General features: G+C 38.5%; 1 long non-coding RNA gene across 1 annotated transcript; it reads right to left on the bottom strand.

The window, feature by feature from the left end:
* Nucleotides 1-9,246: 9,246 nt before the first annotated feature.
* LOC123165486 (uncharacterized) lies at nucleotides 9,247-12,500 on the bottom strand. Its single transcript, XR_006483014.1, has 2 exons — nucleotides 12,045-12,500; nucleotides 9,247-11,676 (listed from the first exon to the last, which is right to left on the bottom strand). It is a non-coding gene; the product is annotated as an uncharacterized lncRNA (long non-coding RNA).
* Nucleotides 12,501-14,535: the final 2,035 nt, after the last annotated feature.

Below are 14,535 nucleotides of genomic sequence, written 5' to 3'. Positions count from 1 at the left end.
TCATCCCGAGTCAAATTCACAGTTGTCTCACCAAATGTATGACCACCAGAGACCTAGCCCGTCTCCATGTCCCGTGCGCGCCGCACGCCTCACCGCTATTTCCGCGTCGAGCCTCCGCTGTCTCGATCGAGTCTCAATGGTCGCGAATCCACACCACTCAACCCCCACCGCAGAGTACCACCGATCAACACCGACCGATGACGAGTTTCACGTTTCCATCAGACCACTGGGCTCCAGTCCGAACTACGTGTCCCTCGCTTTTCCATCCTTTGCTGAATAGGCTTCGATTCTCTGGATCCTTACACCGTAGCCTCTCAATCCAGCTCCACCTTCAACATGACTCCATGGTAGATGATCAGTCCACCCACGCGCCCCGTCGACTTCAAGCTCCATGTATACATCACCTTGAATCAATCCCGCGCCATAGTCTTGTCGAAGTCACATAAGCCTCGGGCTTCTGCCACGTGTTTCCACGCCCCAGAAGTCGGTCACCATCAGCATTACGCTCCTATGTCGTCGTCGCCAATCCTGCACCATCTTCTGTACCAACTGACTTGCGTCGATCCGTCAGACTGGCAAGTCTGACCCAGCCACCCTTGTCCGGCTGCAACGACATGCTCCAGACTCCTCAAGCCTTCACCGTAACCAACGCCATCCATACACAGAAGTGTACCAGCAAAGAAAACCAAATCAAAATCCCTGACAGCCTTCCCGTATGAACAACACACGTATATAGCTACTGGACTTATCTCTTTTTCTTTCTTGATAGCATCCCGGTCTTGACTGGTCTTTGTGCCAATTTTTTTCTCAAACAAATCTCACGTGCACCTGAAGCTAGAGCTTAAGCTAGCGCCATGTGCCTCTTGCACATATGCCACGCATTGCAGCAACCACCAGCAGTCCACAACGCATTACAACACAGCCTGCTCTGTAGCTCCTGTGGCATGAGCCGCTACTCTCCATGACGCCCGCTCACATGGGCCGCGCCTGGCTTAGCCAGCCCTGCTAGGCCAGCCTACCTGCACCACCCGATCGTAGGTAGCTTCGAGACTCCCGCTGTTGTACGTACCGCCACCGCTTGACTACGGGCGCTCATTTTCATGACACCGCTACAATACCACACCCGGTTGTCCTGGACACCGGCACATGCTGCCGGCTTCCCCTGCGTTCCAGTGCTATTATGTTGGCATATGTTACATCGTGTGTCTACCCCCGCTATATATGAGAGGCCTAGGATAAAGTGTCCTATTTGAACACGACTCCATATCCTATCTAAACACAATATTACTACAAGTCCAATTGTAACCTACCTTGTACACTATATTCGACACAACTCTAACAAGAAGGATCCTGTTAATTAATACCTATGAACTATACCTTTGAGCACTCATCGTCCCTTCTTCACCGGAGTCGGGTCAAACTTGTTGTAGTAGACAACCAAAGAGTCATCATGCTAAGACCCCACATGATCTACGTACCAGAACATCAACTGTAGATCAAAAGAATCCAACCCCTAGATACATGAATGAAAGACTAGATCCAAACAAATCGACTGAAGACTAGTGTGGCACCGACCTAACATTTAGATATGTACAACAATTAGCTACAACGGGTTTTTTCCAACGAAGAGTGTGCCATCAATGTGACATTCAGATATGTGCAATAATTTTATTTGAACTCAAAAATATATATTAAATGTGAACCAAAATATACGGGTTTTTCTAGCGAACATTCGTTCGCGCTGGGTGGTCAATCGAACGGATTCGTTCGTACAAACAAACCACTCCCAGCGAGCGCTTCAGAATTGGCATGCAAAACAGATGAATTTGCCATGCTGTTGAATAGGAATTTGTCATGTGCTAGAGAGAAAATGGCCGTGGTGTATGTAAAAAAATCACAAAATGTTGTCATAATCTAAGCAAGAATAGTTGTCGTACGTTTTCAAGGATTTGCCATGGTGCAAACATGGAGAATTGCTAGCCTAACAAAATAAAATGCTGAAAATTGCTATCCTTATGATTTGCCAGGATTTGGCATGAATGCTGAAAATTGTCATGCTACATCAACGTAAAAGAAAGGGCAAAAAATGCCATGCTCTCACAACATAATTTGCCATCATGCAATGTGTTCGCTCAGATTGCCATCCCCAACAACCTGTATACTCCCGTCATCTCATAATTCGCTCGGAGAGGCGCTTTTGAGCGAACTCTTTGGGATTCATCCTAACAATCCAACAGTGCAGAGTCCGTTCGTTCGGAAGTCCTAAAACACTGAAGTTTTCTGTTAAATGTAGCAATAGGTTCACATAAGTGGTGTTTCCTATTTGACGTCCGAGATGGGTCAGCCAATTTACACGCTTTCCTCTTGGTACGCGAAATTGAACTTGGTTCTTTCAATTTTTATTTAATTCTTTTTTTTGGTTCACGGGTTTTAGTTGTGTTCTTTCGGTTTTGTGTTTGTTCGACCTTTTCCCAGTTCCATTTATTTCTGTTGTCTCCATATTTTTTCTTCCTTTTTATAATCAATGGACATTTTAAAACATCAAATATTCTGAATACACTAACACTTAAAATTCCATAGATATTTAAGAAAATTTGAGATTTTTTTAAAAATGAGCATATTTGAAATGCTTCTGAAAAAAGTAAAATTCATAACATTTGTTGAAACCAGTGGAAATTTATAAATATGTGATATTTCATACACATTAAACATCTTTCCATTACTTGTCTAATTTTTTCCAATACAGATTGTATATTTTTTGAATAATCTGAAACATTTTTTCATACATGTTGAACATTTGTCGAATACATGACGAATGCTTTTTCAAATACATGTTTCGAACAATTTTTTGAGTACTTATTAACCATTTTTTAAATACACATTGAACATTCTTTTGAATGATATGAAACATTTTTAAACTATGTGAGACTTTGTACATTCTATAAACATTTTTTAGAAATGTCACAAACAAATTGTGAAATGCATGAACATTTCCCTAAATATCACATGCATTTTTTTGAATGATATGAAGTACTTTTTTGAATTACGCGAACTTTCTTCTACTCCCTCTGTTCCATATTCTAGTGCGTATAGTTTTTGGGGCTAGATTCCGAAATGTAGTGCGCCTAAGCCGCCTTGGACCACAATAGCCCTTGGCTGGTTCAGGAAGTGCAGCAGCAGGCACCCATCTGCTGTGGCAGAGTGAGCACATGGAAGGGCAATTCATGTCTAAATGAGAGTGCCAGGTCACGTCTTGGTATAAACTCCACGCACAACGGCGCAGTACAAAGAGGAATGGAGGGAGTACATTGTACGAACCTTTCTTAACACTGTCACGACCCGATCTGTTCTGAAATATAGCCTAGGATGATGGTGGTATTTTCTAGCCAAACACGAAACATTCCATTGGGTAAGGCTTCCTTAACACTGCATGAACTTTTTTTTGAAATGTCAGAAACATATTTTTGAAATACGTAAATATTTATTAAATGTCACAAAACATTGTTAAAATGGCATGAGACATTTTTTGGAATATGTCATATTTTCTTTAAATAATGGTTGGACATTTTTTCACACCGCATGTACATTTTTCAAATATGCGATGAACACTTCTGAAAATTTAATTGAATTAATTGTTGGAATATATTTAAAATAATTAAAAATATATAACAGAATAAAAAAATGAAAAACTAACTATCTAATGCTACTAGTCCCGAATATGATGTTTTTTTTAGAAAACCCCAAATATGAGGTACCCATTCTGTATGGCACGGCGACTGGGCGCCTGTAGCGCCCCCGCGCTGGGCCGGCCCATCTAATGGTTTCTTATCACGAATTGGATGAACTTTTTTTTGAATTCGATGAACTTTTCTAAAGTTGATGAATTTTCTTTCAAAATCCGTGAATTTTTTCAAACTGGTCACCTTTTTTCAAAATAGACGAGCCTTTTTAAAATTCGATGAACTTTGTTTCGAATTGGTGAATTTTTTAATATCGATGAATTTTTTCAAGTTTTGTGGACTATTTTTCAAAATTGATGAAAATTAATGAACTTTTTTTAATAGGGAAACATTTGTATTGCATGTCCATGAACTTTTCCGAAATTATTGAAGTTTCATTTCTTTTTAAAGAAAATCACGTATGAGCAGTTAGGGTGGTTTTAAAGAATAAGCGCTGGAACACCTGTTGAATTGTTTGGCCCGAGTTTGATTCCTCTCGGAAGGTGTTTCTCGCGCTTTTAATATCATTCTATGCGCCTTCGTGGGCCGGCCCACTAGGGACTGTAGTGAGCGCCGGTTGTAACAGCGCTGCATAGGAGCTCCCCTATAACTCCGAAATCACTAATAGAGAAATACTCCTTGTAAAAATCACTCCCACTTTCTCAGGCTGTGAAAAATGGTGTGTTGTATGTGCGTCACTTGTCGTAACTTGAGAGTTTTCCTTTTTTTTAGATCCGTCTATTCAAAACATTTTATCTCTTAAACCGTGCGTCCAAATCTCGGACCGTTTTCATTGTTAGATTCCTCGCGTCGAGAACTTCAAAACTAGATCCCTGTTGATATGTTTTGATGAACTTTCTTTTTAACAAAAAAACTGGACAAAAAAGAACCGGGAGCACGGTTTTTTCCTTGCACGGCCGTGACTCTCGCGAAAGCACAACTGTGCCTCTTGCGGAAGCAAAACTGTGCCTCTCGTGGAAGGAAAAAAAATATCAAAAAACAGGTTTTTTTTTATTTCCAAGAGGCACGCCCGTGCCTCTCACGAAAGCACAACCGTGCCTCTCGTGGAAGCAAAACCGTGCCTCTCACGGAAGGAAAAACAGAAGACACTTTTTTCATTTTTGAGAGGCACGGCTGTGCCTCTCGCAGAAGCAAAACCGTGCATCTCGCGAAAGAAAAAAAAACAGAATACGTGTTTTTTCGTTTCCACAAGGCACGACCGTGCCGCTCGCGAAAGCAAAACCGTGCCTCTCGCGAACAAAATAAAAACCCTTTTTTTGTTTCCGAGAGGCATGGTCGTGCCTCTCGCCAAAGCAAAAACATGCCTCTCGCAAAAGCAAAACTGTGGCTCTTGCGGAAGAAAAGAAAATCACACGTTTTTTTCACGCGGTTTTTTTTTCCAAAAGCTACGGATGGCCCGTGGAAAACCAAAAGGTCAAAAATACCAAAAAAAACGTTGAAAAACCAAAAACGTGTGCAAAAAAAATAAAAATAATAATCCGGAGGGAGCGCCCAAAGCGCGACATGTGGCGTCGGCTGAGAGCGCGCGAGGTTCCCGAAGGAGCGCTCGTCAACTAGTTGCTCTCCTATAACTCACTTAGTGCGACTCTTTCTGTCTAGCTTGCGCGCGTTGTAAAGGGCTCACGAGCTCGCTTGCTTCTCGTTATAAATCAATCGTTCAGTGTACTGGTATATCCCCGGTTTTCTATTTCGGTTTTCTTCTATTTTTCCATTTTGGTTTTCTTTTATTTTTCTTGCCTGTTTTCTTTGTTTCTTCACGTTTTTCTTTTGTTTTCCGTTTCTCTTAGGGCTTTTGTTCTTTTTTTGGTTTTTCTGAGGGATTTCCTTTGTTTTTTGTTTTTCTTTGGTTTTTAACTGTTTTCTTGGTTTGTTTCTCCGTTTCTTTGCTTCATTCACAGTTTCTCTCTATTTTTTTTAGTATTCTTTGTTTTTTTTTATTTTTCAACTATTTTTGTCTTGTTTATTTATTTCTTTTTCTCTTCCGTTTTCATTTGTTTCATTTTTTTGTTTGTTCTATTGATTTTTTTATCTTCTTTATTTTTTTTATTTTTTGCTCTTTTCATAGTTTTCACTAGGTTTTTGAGTTTTTTTCCTTCTCTTCTACTTTTTTTGTTTCTTGCTTAATTTTAATATACATCAGAAACATTTATATATACATATTTAAGATTTTTAAATACATGATTAACACTTTCTTATAATATTATAATTTTTGATGTCTATTTTTTTCCCGTATACATTATACATTTTCGGTATAAATATCTAATACATTTTACTAATACACTTTTAAGATTCTCCAAATCCAATATAAGATTTTCTTAATACAAGCTCAAGACTTTTCTATACATATTTTAAACATTTTTCAAATGCCTGATAATATTTTTCACATACAAGATTCACATTTTCTGAATACATGGTCAACGTTTTTTTCTTTACACATTTAACATGTGTTTTTTCCATTTCTTGATTAACATTTTCCAAGTACAAGAGTAACATTTTTTAATACATGGTCAACATGGTTTCTATACACATTTTACATTTTTTAAATGCTTGATCAACATTTTTTTTCAAATATAATATTAAAAAAATCCGAATACATGGTCAACATTTATCTATATTAAAAATCAAGCGCTTCATTATTATTTTTGAAATACTTTTATAAAACTTTTCTCAAATGATTTATTAACATTTTTAAATACATGATCGACTTTTTCACATATGTTGTATAGATGGTCAACATTTCTCCTATACAAAATTAACAATTTTTAAATGCATGATTAACATTTTTAGAACATTTGGTATACTATATGTTTGTAATGTATATGTTTATAATTTTGCCAAGTGTAAACAAAAGTAAGAAAAAAGGAATCAAAAAATGAAAAGAAAAAAAGTTAATCTGTTAGCGGGCTGGTTTTTGTTCTTTTTTTCGTGTTTCCACCTGTGATTTCATTGTTTTCTTTTTTTTCTTCTTTCTTTCTTATTTCTTTTCTTATTCTTTCATCTTGAAATTGCATGATTTTATTTCAGATTCAGCACACTTTTATTTCAAAATTGATGAACGTTTTTTAGTTTTTGTGAACTGTTTTCAAACCAATGAATCTTTTCCAAAATCGGGGAACTATCTTTCAAATTCAATGAATGTTTTCCAAATTCAGTGAACTTGTTTTCAAAATTGGTGAACTTTTTTTTTGCTATTTGATATTTCTTTACCAAATTTGACAATTTTGTTTTTGAAATACCATGATTTTTAGAAAAAAATTGTGAACTTTGTTTGTAAATTGGTTGATCTTTTTTCCAAATTCGATAAAATTTTATCAAACTCTATATTTTTTTGAAAATCGTTGAAATTTTGTCAAAATTTGATAAACTATTTTGAAATTTGATTATATTTCTTTGGAAAATGGGGGCTGCTAGGCGTCCGTCGGTGGATGAATTGGAAACATCCGCCGCCTGGCTGGCCGTTGGATGGACGCGCTGCTGGCCGTCCAATGTACAACCCACGTTCCCCACCTCCCTTCTGCAACAAGCGCGGTGTTGCAGAAACAAGCCCACCTCCCACGCCGTTAGATCTCCCCACGTGAGCGTCACAAAATTGCAACAAGTTGGTTGTTGCTGAAACAGAGACTTTGTGCGGAGACGTGATGTAATTTTTGCAACAATGGTATTGTTGCAGAAAACTTGCAACTGTGGTGATGTTGCACAAAAAAATGCAGAAATTTTTTCTGCAACAAAGCTAATGTTGCAGAATTTTTTTCAACGGAAGAGAGATTTGAAACATACCTAATGTTGCATAAATTTTTCTTGCAACAAAGAGGATGTTGCAATACCAGGGACGCGATGGCTTGCTTGCGTCAGCGACCCCTTCCCTCGTAGCAGCGTCCGTAGCAACGCAGTGCGACACTAGGAGTAAAAGCAACGGGCGGGGCGACGAGGCTAAAGAGTTGCAGAGCCATGACCAGGAGCTTGAGAAAGAAGCGGTGAAGAATTTTGGATGGATAACGGTGCGGTGGCATTGACTCGTGAAAGAAGAAGGATGCTCTGATTGGAGCTGGATATTTCTAGAGAAAGGTGGGACCAGAAGAGCACAAGATGGCTGGGCAATCCGATGGCTGGGCAACAGGCGGATGCATCGGTTGGATCAGCCGGTCGGACGGAAGCTTTTCCCTTGGAAAATCGATGAACTTTTCTTCAAATTTCTGAACCTTTTCAAAATCCGTGAACATTTAAAAAAATCAATTTTTGTTAACTTTGTTTGAAAATTGATGAACTTTTTCGAATTCGATGAACTTTTTATCAAATTCTATACAGTTTTTTCCAAAACCGATGAACTTTTTTCAAATTTGTTATTTTCTTTTAAATTTGATGATCCTTTTTTGGAAAATCATTGATTTTTCTTTTGATTTGTGAACTTTTTAAAAAAATCCATGAAACTTTTTAATTCAATTTTTTATTTTTATTTTGTGTTTTTCAAAATTCAATGGTTGACGGTCAACTGGTCTACCAGTCGTCCAATCGAAGCAAACCAGCATAACCATCGAGCGCTTGTCTTCTTTCTTGGGCCTGCCCATGAGCGGGAGCGCATGGGCACCAATAGAGCTAAAGGTCCCTTTATGGCGCCCTATAGGAGCACCTTCCGAAAAGAGAGTCCATGGAGCTACCATGAACCTGAATTATTGGGCCTTGTACTCCTCTTGTCACCCAGGCTACCAAAACTGGCCTAATCTCTGTAAAGAAAGGCCTAAGCCTAATATGAAAAAAACATGATATATTTCAAAAGGTTTCCTATTTTCCAATCGAATGAAAATTCATTAAACCGCAATCCAAAATGTGCCGCCGAATCTTGGATTGAGATGCCTGCATATATTAAATCCCTAACAAACATTACATTTTTGTTGACATCGGATGAATAGTTGCTTTTTATATCATGGTGATGTTTTAGATATGTAGTGAACGCATTTATAAAAAATGCAATAGAATTGGAGTGCTAGTCCCTCACATATATCAATCCCTAAAAAAGGGATACCATATATTAAAAGGATGAATATGTGTCGGAAGACTTTCATCACTAGTTTCAAAATAGGGCATGGGAGAGGGGGTGGCCCAATTAATATGACTAGTCGAATGCCCGTGCGTTGCCACGGGATATATAACAAACTTGGACAAAGAGACATTTATCGAATCATCACTATATAATTAAATCATGTATGCCGCATGCAGGTTATGAGTGTCTTCAAACAAATATTATCTTGTACAAACCCAACCTTTTTGCTCTTGGGCGCTCCGGGTGCAGGATACAAAAAATCATGCCGAGAATCATATATGCATATTTGGATCTTCGTTACCATCTCAAAAGGTTAAACATAATAACAATGAGCTATGCATGCATTATGTACAAAAATAATAAGCACCAGTGAACGAAATGCAAATAGAAATATGTAGAAACACGACCAACCCCTTATTTTTTGCACAAACTGCATTGATTTCAATTATTCTCTGAAGATTTATAGGCTCAACAAACATGTAGATTACTACAGAGTGATTTTTGTGCCCTTTTTTTTACAAATGGGAATTTTGAAAATTGGAAGCAAGAGCATAGCTGCACGAGGGCCAAATTGAATTTTCAGTCTTACACTTACAAATTTAACAAAATAGTACTACTACGGGATAGTTATGTACATGCTATTGACTCAGCAAACACCAATACCATTTTGCTCTCCTTTGCAATCTGACCGTCATGCCACCTTCAGATCCATTCCTCTTTGTTGTACTCGTCATCCAACTCATTCCCCCATTAGTCCCGTTGTGCCCTCGACTCTACCCTTCCTTCGGCTTTCTCCATGAGCCTAATTCTCTTTATCTCCTCTACACTTCACAATGTATTTTCAAACCTGCAACACCTTCCCTCAATCTGACCGGCAGCATGGTTCGTCTGTTTTGTTCTTCCTTAATTCTAGCAACCTTTCCCTTTGTTATATCAGCATCAAGGAAAACAGAATGTGCTATCACTTGTGTAGGTGCGACGGAGCGTTGTGCATCTCAACGGCTAGAACACCAGCCATTGTAGTCTGAGCAAAGGAACCAACATTGAAGCGAGAGACAGCTAATAGAGCAGTTGCTATCCGCTTTAGGTCTGATCCCAGCATACTCAAGAGGCATAGATTAGATTAATAACACGAGGAATTGTGGCAGGCATAAGTTGACATAGTGATCACAAAGTCAAATCTGCTCACACGACATTGAACTCAAATCAATAAGAATTAAACCCTCCTATGTCCAATGGCCCAAGTTTGTACTTGAAATCTTGCACAATATGCTTGATAACTGCAATCAGCAAGTTAAGTTTAGCCTATTAAACTATGCCCTGTTTTTTTTTATCAAATATTAATATATTTCCACACTTTCAGAGCAATTTTTTTTTGGATAATCCAAAACACAAGCACAAAAAAATGTAGATAACCTCTAAGTATGCTTGGTACAGTTACTGAGAAATAATGCATAACAATCTGGGGACATGCAAAACTTCCTCAAGGTGCAGAGCACAGCTGAACATAGCATTCTATAACATAAGAGTGCTTGGTAACAATAAAATTTCCATGCCTACTACCTCAATATCTTGTGTGTAACATCGGCTCATTATGGCGTCTCTAATTACATAGTCAGACCAATTCTCATGAAGATTTCTCAAACTATAGGAGAACTTCTTAATAAACATGTTAATACAAATAGGTCTTCATATCTAACCAGCTCATTCTACGCGTGCATTTAAAACCAAAAAGCTAAGTGATACATCTACATGGTCATGCACTGATCCAGATAGCCATCTAAACACTTTTGTTTGTTTGCTACTGAACTTGTAAAAAATTCAAAAATCTGAGCCACAAACATGAAACCTTCAGTACAATCAACATTTATGGCACAAACTTCATAATTTTGCCAATCAAGCATCAAGTTCCTACTTGATACAATTTGTTGCAGACTTCGTGAAGTACTTATAATTTCCAATGACTATTTTTGGATTTGGTTGACACAGTACTACTCAGCAGAAAAGACATTTTTTTCATAGACGCTTAGTACAAGTTTCATGGCAATTCAAAAAGGCACCATACACACATACTTCAGTTGCACGAATAAAAGAGTGTCCAGATTCAGATTTTGCATGTCATGATAATTTTTACATAACACCTAAAAATCAAACGAACAAGTCTCACCTTCACATTGTCGAGCAGTTCACTCATTCTAGCATAATCTCTAGTCAAGATGGAATACAACGACAGTGATACAAATTGATACCATTGGAAACAAATACTGTATTGTCTTTAAATGAAAATGCTAGTGAAAAATAGAGTTTGTAATAAATACAAAGATGTTGTGATTAGATGTTGACATGCAACAACCTCTGTTGGCGTACCTATATGTCAAGATTACATCCAATTGTAATTAGTCCCTGATTCCTTCAAAAAGAAAAATCAGTCACAATACATGATGTGAATATTTCAAGAAATGTATGTCACATTTTTGCAGCTCCAAATGCTTCTTATCCTTGGGGCTTTTCAATCTGTGATAGTCTGAGAACCCTCCAACTCTCTAATTTCTGTTACACTTTTCCTTTGCTCCGCTAGGACCTATATTTCTCATTCTTTCTACTGTGCAGTTTTAGGTGCACTGAACATTGAGACCAGTGATTTTAGAACTCGTATGTGTCATGAACTCTTACCCTTATGTTGGCCCCGGCGGCAACCTCGGGTAGCATGACACCGGTGCAGTAGTAGTGAGGGGGGAGGAGCCATTTGAGAGGACAAAGATGGGGTGCCCCGGTGCGAGAGTGCATGATACAGGGAGAAGATGGGGTGCAAGGGTAAGGGAGATTACCTGGGTCCTCGTCTGTCTCTGCCGCCGACGCTCCCGCAGGTCGCCCTCCCGCATCGAGCTCCTCACCAAGCTATCAAAATCACATGAGGAATATATGCGTTGGCTACTGCTCACACTTCACAAACCCAACATGCTATCACAATCACATGCAAGACTCATTTGTATGCCATATAATTACATCTAAGAAGACCTTTTATATGTACATCGTTGTTGTATTTATAGGAAAAAGTAAAGAATAGTCAGCACCATACAATCTGTACCTATTTATCCTACCCTCAACAATCTTTACCTATGGCTTGTACCCTATTTTAAACAAGGGTTGGATCACAAGTGAATTAAGTAAAGAGAGGAAGGGATTTCGTCCATGCAAATAAACCAAATCGGCCCAAAAAAACTGAACCAACTCAAGAAGCAAGAGAGGGTGGGATTTCGTCCTACCACCTAGTCGGAGGAGGTCCAGCAGTCCGCTCAGTTGAGGAGGCCGCACCGTTGGAGATGAAAGGCGCTGGATCTGTTCGTTGCCTTCCGTCCAGGTCGGCCCACGCGGAGGGGACAATGCCGGTGTACGAGCTCGCAGTTCATCGGCGGCGCCACAACGGCGACCCAGCAGCATCATAAACCGCCAGTGCCGCAACGGTAGCAAGCAATCGTTGAGCTGCCACCAGCAGAAGGGCGGCGGCACCGCCGCCAATGGGAGAGGAGATTGGCGACTTCTGCCTGGATCGGCGGCTGCGGTTGGGAAGAGGTACGGGGGTGGGGGAGATGGGTGTGCATGAGTTGGCTTCCGATGGTTGGATCGTGGGGAAGAAACGTGGGACGTGAGTAACCCAAACGACGGACGGGCTGGTTGTGCGACTGGGTTACCTTGGGATGGTGGGCTTCGATTTTGGATGCCAAGGGCGTGGCCCATCGCGCGAGATGGGGATCGAAAGAGGTTGAACCATCACGACGTTCGATCCCCTTTAATAGTAGAGATTAGTTTTTTTCCTGAGTAACACCTCGAGAAGGGCAGAGGGTTCCTTCATTGAAGAAGAGACTTGTCTGGTTAATTAGGGAAAGCTGGGCGAAAAACAGATACAAAAGGCACAAAGCCCCACTAGTTGACAAGGTAACGGAAGCAGAGAATAGACCCAATCATCGAACGTACCAAGACACCACAAGGAAGAACCTCCGTTGCGCAAGGAACCTCTCACCACCTTGCATGAAGGAACGCCAGATCCGAAAATGGCACGCCCATGAAAGACCCACGACTAGCTCGCGGAGGAGCACAAAACACGCCTCGCCAAGCACCGCACAATCAAACCACAAGCACAACACCGATTTTTTTCCCAGTAATGAGATCTAAGTTGCAAATTCCTGCGTTATAAACAGACTCTCTACACCATTTCCGCATATGACACAGTCTGAGGGACATATATATGGGAGCGGCTAGATGTCAGTCAACTGAAAAAATAATTATGGTCAGTCGACTGACAAAAAAACTGTTTCAGTAGTTTGATCCGAGCGTACAGAGGACGCCAGCTGCTTAGCAGGCCCATAAGCAAAAAATCTATGTAACAGGTCCGTTAACAAAAGTCTTCAAACAATGCTTGCTTGCGCCATGTGCCTGTGTCTTGTAGCGTCAAGTGCTTTGCATGCTCCGCACTTTAAAAATGTAGCAATCAAGCATCAACTACCTAGTTCTGCACGTGATGGGTCCCATATATTTCAATGCATTAAGGCTTTTAGACGGTCATCTCATGCACTACATGCATTATCCTTCCAGTAGAAAAATAAAACAAATAAATAAAAATTGTGGCATCTCAGTAGAAATTTGCACACATTATGTGCAGTTTTTTTAGTAAGGAATGAATTAGTGGCATTCATATTTCCCATAAAAAAATAAAACCAAATAAAAGAAATTAAGTTTCTAAAGAAAAATGTATTAGTAACACTGGTATTGCCCTTTAAGAAGACAGGAACATGACAAAATTTACACATAAATTACGCCTTTTATAATATGTAAGAACAAACGTATAATAGTGAATATTTCATGAAAATGAAGTTTTCTAAGAAGGAGCTGATTAATGGTATTGGCATTACCCTTAAAGAAATAAAGAAAATGAAACACAAACTGAAACAAAAACAAAATAATAAAATTTTATAAGGAAGAATGAATCAGTGGCATTGGTATTACCCTTCCAAAAAAATTAAACAAATAAAGAAAAATTGCACATAATTTAAGGAAAAATTGCGCTTTTTCATAATGTGCAGGAATTGGCTTATAGTAGTGATGTTTTTAGAAAAAGGAATTACCCTTAAAGTATAAATAAAATGAAACAAAAAATAAAACTAAAACAAGATAATAAAGTTTAATAATGAAGAATGAATTAATGGCATTGGTATTACCCTTCAAGTAGAAAAATAAAGCAAATAAATAAAAATTGCACATAATTTACACAAAAATTGCGCTTTTCCATAATATGCAGGAATTGGCTTATAATAATGATTTTTTAGGAAAAAGGAAATACCCTTAAAGAATAGAGAAAATGAAACAAAAACTAAAACTAAAAAAAGATAATAAAGTTTAATAATGAAGAATGAATTAATGGCATTGGTATTACCCTTCAAGTAGAAAAATAAAGCAAATAAATAAAAATTGCACATAATTTACACAAAAATTGTGCTTTTCCATAATATGCAAGAATTGGCTTATAATAATGTTTTTTTAGGAAAAAGTAAATACCATTAAAGAATAAAGAAAATGAAACAAAAACTAAAACTAAAACACAATAATGAAGTTTTATAAGGAAGAATGAATTAGTGGCACTAGTATTACCCTTCTAGAGGAAAAACAAAACAAATAAAGAAAAAATGCACATAATTTACACAAAAAGTTGTGCTTTTTCATAATATGCAGGAATTGTCTTATAATAGTGCTTTAAAAAAA

The sequence above is a fragment of the Triticum aestivum genome, chromosome 1D, assembly GCF_018294505.1.
Source record: "Triticum aestivum cultivar Chinese Spring chromosome 1D, IWGSC CS RefSeq v2.1, whole genome shotgun sequence".
NCBI lineage: Eukaryota > Viridiplantae > Streptophyta > Magnoliopsida > Poales > Poaceae > Triticum > Triticum aestivum.
The sequence above is the reverse complement of the archived record's forward strand: the minus strand, read 5'-3'. Positions and strand labels throughout refer to the sequence as shown.